The sequence below is a fragment of the Triticum aestivum genome, chromosome 7A (assembly GCF_018294505.1).
Source record: "Triticum aestivum cultivar Chinese Spring chromosome 7A, IWGSC CS RefSeq v2.1, whole genome shotgun sequence".
Classification (NCBI taxonomy): Eukaryota; Viridiplantae; Streptophyta; class Magnoliopsida; order Poales; family Poaceae; genus Triticum; species Triticum aestivum.
In genome coordinates, this window is record NC_057812.1 from 226,094,862 (window position 1) to 226,101,727 (window position 6,866).

The 6,866-nt window shown below is 41.9% G+C and overlaps 1 long non-coding RNA gene across 2 annotated transcripts; it reads right to left on the reverse strand.

The window, feature by feature from the left end:
- Window positions 1-392: 392 nt before the first annotated feature.
- On the reverse strand, window positions 393-4,485 carry LOC123151118 (uncharacterized). 2 transcript variants are annotated; one of them, XR_006475499.1, is made up of 5 exons: window positions 3,917-4,485; window positions 3,747-3,821; window positions 2,598-2,718; window positions 1,616-1,695; window positions 393-713 (listed from the first exon to the last, which is right to left on the reverse strand). It is a non-coding gene; the product is annotated as an uncharacterized lncRNA (long non-coding RNA). The 2 variants fall into 2 exon arrangements; XR_006475498.1 differs by having other exon boundaries at window positions 393-1,695.
- Between the last annotated feature and the right edge of the window lie 2,381 nt (window positions 4,486-6,866).

Sequence of the window (6,866 nt, forward strand, 5' to 3'; positions counted from 1 at the left end):
TTACCGACATAAAGGAGTTGGCGCCTATAGTCCTGCAGGGAAAGGTCTTTCCCGACAGATAAATCTTTGCCGACACATACTATGACTGGCTTAGTGAGGTCTACGCCGACAGACATTTGTACGCCGACAGACAGTGCTATGCCGAGAAATCATCTGACAGTGTGCTATGCCGACAGATACTATGACACCCATTGCTATGCCGACAGTTCATCTATTAGCGTGCTCCACCGACAGATAGTGCGACGCTCAATAGTTTTGCCGACACATTTGCTGCCAGTATTCTATGTTTCAGCACAAATGCAAATGCACCATATTTTAACATGAAATGACATTCATAATATTCAATTTATGTCCAGTGTGCAATACATATACAAACAAAACATACTCTTCGATTCATCAGAACATACCATTGATTAATACATTCATTCACGCATATATACAAGATTCAGTAGTTTGCTACACTCAAGTCAGCTACAACCAATAAGTAAATAAGTTGACATACAAGACATGGTCTATTACAAAATATGATGGCCAGGCTCCTAAGAGACCCAATTGTTCGATCACTTGACTACTACAAAATATTAACGAAGAGACCAAATCTCTTCGATCACCGAGCTGACATCAACTTCCATATCCACAAAATGTGTCAAACATGTTGTGAACAAAACCGACCATCAAAACATCTTATATCAACTTCTGGATGAGCCATTTCGCTGCAAAAGAACTTACATGTTTGAGAAATATTAGAAATGAGAATTTGTTCAAATTTGTGAGTTGCCTTTGATCCCAAAGATATAAAAATAGAAGATGTACTACAAATAATTTGGTTACAGAAGATATCCTTAACAAAGTACCAACAAAAGTCAGGCTAGCAACTAGTTTATCACATGCCTTAATAGAAAAATTATGCACTCATTGACTCGGATCTGTTCCAAGGCATAACAAATAAGGTTCTTATTGTAACTTTACAAATTTGTATTTGAAGGTCCTCAACCATCAAATAACCAGATATGCACTTGTACATGTACCACCAGTCATATGTGTGAAAGCAGGAAATGCACTTGGTAAAAAAAAAGCCATTTCGAAGACCATATGATTGCACATGCATCTTGGTTCAATAGATGCACTCTAGTTAGGCATTGTCTAGTGTGAGTAATTGCTAGGATGATCTTCACAAAATTTATAATAAAATCATGCCAGCCATTTACTATGTGCTCTGAGTTCATCTATAGTCCATTTAATTACTACATGCGCTCAGTTCATCTACAAGCCACTAAACTATTCATAGACCTAGCATAATTATTGATATCCTTTAGTAAGCAAATCTGATTTAGCATTGAAACTCGAATGATTCTGTTTAGAAAATGTAAGAAAGTGACCTAGCAAGTAAATGGTGTTACATCTTCCATCACGACAAGAAAGAACAAATGGTTAGAGCATGCACGTTTGTAATAAAGGACATCCAGCCATCAGTTGAGCTAAGAAGTTGCCCTTGAAATGTTACACACATAGCAAAATCATGCATAACATGGTTATATAGACATTTTTCACCATTTCAGGGAGGACAACATAGTTCACGCCGGAATAAAGAAAAGAATGGATAGAAAGCTAGTACCTTGTTCATTACTTGCTTTTACCCTCAAGGAACTTATATAAGTTGATAGTGTGCCATCATGATTTATCACATCTTAGTGCCTGTATATAACCAATGAGTCTTTTTAGTTTCAGATGTCTATACTACAATTATTCTAAATTTGTAACACCAGTAAAGATTGAACTATAAGAAATTGCCCAATACTAAGATCACCTTCAAAATTGATTACGTTACAATATTACAATGCAAATGCATTAGAGATCAGATGTAACCTGCACTTCAAATGTCATTAAGAAACACATGGTACTAAGACAACCTAGCATAGCAAGTTCATGCAGAGAGATTTGTGCAAATGGTATTCAGATAGATAGGTTATACAAAAGAAGTCACATAGTGAACAAGGTAAAATAGGTTGGCAACTTGGCATATACCAGCTTCTATCAAAAAAGAATGAAATGTAGTTGTCAAACATGTCGTTTATACTGACGAGACTAGTGAAAATTATGTGCACCAGTTTAAGGCGAACATCTAAGAAGTATAAAATAAATGGGACACATTGCTAGCAGTAAAACAAAATCACGTATATGCATAGTGCAGGGATGCCTCAGTTGGAACAAGGCATGACTGAAGTTTGGTGCACAAATCAGTATTTACAATGAACAAGTGGATCAAATGGATCCTTAAAGAATAGGACCTCCTACCTAAAAAATCAGTATATATATATAGAAGTCTGCGGGCAATTTTGATGTGCATGTTTATAGATGAATCCTTGTTATGAAGCTGTATTTGATCTGGACACACGGTGAGAAGGAAGATGTTCCCATGACATGGTTTGTGATGTGATGCTGTTCGATGAGCTTGATGATGCCATTCACAGGACTGTTCTTCTTGATCACCAGCATTTCAGCTTGCATTTGTAAGTTCGTGTTTTGTTTCTTTTTGTGAATTGACGAGAAGCGAATATATGCAGCACGATTTTCAGAATGGTATTGGTTAAGCTGACCTTGAGAGAAACTGCACAAAAATGGAGGTAGTGTTCAAAAGTATGTTCATCCCCTCGTCCTCGGTCTTCCTGTATGCCTTGAGCTCCTTCTGAAGCTGGCTTGCATCAACCTTTCATAATCCTGGGGCATGAGAGTTGAATCCATTAGTTGATATATAGATAGATAGAAGCACGTGACTAAAATTCTAAAAGAGAAATAGCATCAATACAAGTAGTGCAAAAAAACATTTAATTGGTGTACCATTAATTACATTGTTGTGCAAATTAGTTGGCAGAGTTTGGAGCTTATACGGGTCATGATTCTGTGGGCAGGTTGATGGACATGCAGCAGGACAAAAAAAGAAGGTAACATTGGCCCCTCCCTCAGCAGCCTCGCGCTTGGAGGAAAGGAGCTCGCCAATAGCCACATTAGCAACAGATCGAGTGACCCTGCTAGATCATGAAGGGGTGGAGCATGGAGACAGCGACGCACATGGAGGACGAGATGAGGATGAATGTCATGCAGTAGAATTCAAATAAGACACACCATGGGCACCTTGGCAGAGAAGAGCATGAATCATTGCCACATCATGACTAGGCGAATTAAATAAGTATAACGGGTTGCCTTCGTAGAAAGTTAGAGGTTGATCACAATCGCCTACGATATACTCCTTTCTTCCCATAATGTAAGACGTTTTTTGACACTAGGGACGAAGGGAGTATGTTTGTACCATTCTTTAATAGTATCCATGTACAAATCAGCCAAGCACCACACACGAAAGACATGGCCTTATCCAGCGGCACATATGAGTTATAGGTTGGTCATGTCAGGGAAATTCAAAATAAGCAAACAACAAAGATAAGCCAAACTGTTGTAGGAAAATATATTTGGCTACAACACAAAAAATGTATCGTTTTAGTTTCAGATGTTTGTACTGTAATTATTTTAAATTTGCAATATGAGCTAAGGTCCAAGTGTAAAAAAAATTAGAACTACAAGCTAATGATAAACAATATGTTTCATTCAAAACTAAGGGTAATGATGGAATAATTAAGATGACCATCTGCACAAATAGGTCAAGGTCAATCAATAAGTTAAGTCTGTTCCTATCAATATAGAGACTGTGCCATGAAAACATGATAATAAGTTCAGTCTGTTACAATTCTGACCTCATGTAGGTGTTGACCAAGCTTCAGAAGCCTCTTGTGGAGTTTTCCCTCTGTAAATAGATTCAATTGAAGACGCTGCAGAGATGATATTATTCAGTTCAATGCTAAACCAGGAAGATCTCATGGGAAATATCACACAATCATGAGGAATCACATAAAAGAATACATACAGGATGCAACGGTTGGATTCAAAGGAGGGCAGGACAAGGGGGAATAGGGGAGCCATCACCGGAGGTGGAAGAGGGACGGCTGGCTGGCACCTCGGGATGCAGGGGTTTGTGCTGCTCCTTGGTTGTGGATGGAAGCACGGGGTATAAGAATCCTTTGGGGGGACTAATGGCAGTCGGAGAAGCACCAGCGCAAATCGATGGGCTGGTCGTCCATCGCCAGGGCGACACGTCGGGATGCACCACGGGCTGGGCAAGAGCTTCGGGTGGCCGCGTGGCGCCGCTGGCGGTGGAGGCGCAGCGGCGCGACCGAATCGGCAGACGTGGCGTCGGTCGCCGGATGAGCTGACGACGGGGCTTCACCTCAGGCTGCTGGTGGTGGAGCTGCACTGCAAGATGTACGGGAGCTTCGGGTGGCGTAGGCCCCCGCGGGCGATGGTGGGACGTGCAGCGGCATGACCGAATCGACGGAGAGGAATGGTGGCGGCGGCTAGTGTGCGATTTAGGTTTAGGTTTGTGTGTGGCCAGGGTGAGATAGCGTGCTTGTGTTCAGAGGAGCGCGGTGACTTGGAAAATATCTAGGATTTGGGCCACTCGCACGCTTGGCTGTAGCCTCTCAATACTTGGGTCATGGCCCACGCATGGAAACTGGTGGGCTGGATGTGAGAAACGCCGACACTTTTTCCGTTGAGGAGCATCGCCGACACATAATCTATCCGCAAAAGGTACATATGCCGACACATTTTATATAGGGAAATGTTTGTGAACTACCAACGGATAGAGTGTCTATCAACTAACAATGTTGACAATTAGTGTGTTGGCGTTCTTTCGGATAGATAATGTGTCGCTAATGTACAGCTATGCCAACAGATGCATGTCGCTGTTGTGGTGTCGTGGTGTAGTGTCATTGGACAGAGGGCGCCTATGATACGTCGACACGTGGCATGGCCCAACAGAGGCCCATTCCTGTGAAAAGGTCGGCTCGTTTGACTTGGTCAAAAGGTGGCGGGCCGGCCCATGGAAAGCCTGTTAACGGCAATGTTCGCATATAGCCCAGTTACAACCCGCTAACCCAAGGCCCGTTACGCCCTATTCCAATTAGGCCCAGTAGTGTCATCTGGGCCATCCAATATGATTCCAGCCTGTTTTCACTTCTGGCCTATGTATGGCCCATGACGTCTTTCGGCCCATATGAGGCCCTATGTAACTCTTGGCCTATTAACGGTCCGTGGTGAAACTGGCCCGTAATGAACAGTGTATCACTTTACACCCATTAACGGCCCATGGAGAAACTGGCCCTTAAAGAACAGCGTATCACTTTATACCCATTAACGGCCCGTTATTCCGTTGGGCCGATTCCAGCCCATGTTATCTTTCGGCCTTCTCAGAGCCCATTTATTCTTGGGCTATTTTCCATCATTCGTTTACTTACGACCCGTTACTGTCATTTTCTGCTTGTGGGCCAAATTCAGCCCGTGGTTACAGTCGGCCCGCTTATGGTCCATTAATACGTTGGGCCGTTTTCATAGCGTCATCAAATACAGCCTATTAACGATGGCCCGTTATGGTCGGCCCATGAACGGGCGATTCCAACTCTAGCCCGTTTACATCCAGAATGTGGTCTGTTTGGCCCATGTTTGGCCAATCGATCATACGGCCCGTATAAGGCCCATTGATGATACGGCCCGTAGAAGGCCCATTGTTTCTACGGCCCGTAGAAGGCCCACTATTTATACGGCCCCTAGAAGGCCCACTGTTTCTACGGCCCGAAGGAGGCCCAGTGTCACTACAGTAAATATTAGCCCATGGTTATTGTGGCCTAGTTTTAAAAAATAGGTTATTGCAGCCACTAGTAAACCACAGAAAAAGAACTGCACTGACTACAAGCAAACAAATAAACAAGACAACAATGAAATAAATAAGCAAGCAACTTACACTAGGCTATCACGGCTATTACACATATTACATCCATTGGGCATCAAAGTTCGCCACCAGTGCAAATATAGGGAACACATCAGCATATAAACGCCGCAGCAAAACAAGTCAAAAACTAAAACCACTTCAGAAGAGGTCAAGAAACAATATCCTGGGTACCCATAATGCTGGCAAGATGCTTAGCAGGCTTATTAACTTTCTCTTGTTTGGCGCTTAAGTCCTCCAGCTCTTGTTGTTGCACCAGAAAGTATGCATCTGAATTCTGCAGGGACTTCCTCGGTCCTTCGGCTTCCTGTCGCATAACATCTGATCGATGTCTTTCAAATTGAAGTTGAGACTCAAGAATACGAACTGATTTAGGCAACGAGTTCAAAGAGCTGGTGCTAGCAGTGGTAGCTAGTAACTCGAACACTACATCAAGACAGGACTTTGGGGTTGTCTCAGTGTCTTCAATATAGTTTTATCAGCTTTCTTGGAGACCAACAGGGATGTCTCACTATCTTGAACCTTATCTGCATTACTTCCTTTACCATTGCATAACAGGGTACTCTTCTCCAATATTTTATCCGTGTTCTAAAAGAGAAACAAACAAACACATCTCAGGTTTACAATGTAGTATATGAAACTCATTTTGGTAAACTAGTTCAGTAGTAAGGTGGACAAGATAACAACATGAAACAAACATATGTAGTATGGTCACTGTATGGTCTATATCATTCTAGTTTATGTTGCCAAATCAAGATAGATATAGTTCGAATCATATCTATTTAGAACAAAGCAGCATAGACAGAATATAAGTGTGGGAAACTACACAACAATAATAACACATGTAATGTGCATGGCATGAGAACATAACTGTTTATTCAATTGAAACTGATATCAACATAGAGCAAGTTACAACAGCAAACAGCCAAACACGTTGAAGAAACAGGTTTAAAACATACCTGTTGCGCCATTGGAGTTTCAATTGCATCCTTCAAATTTGAAATTAGCTGTTATCAGTAAATACAGTGATGCA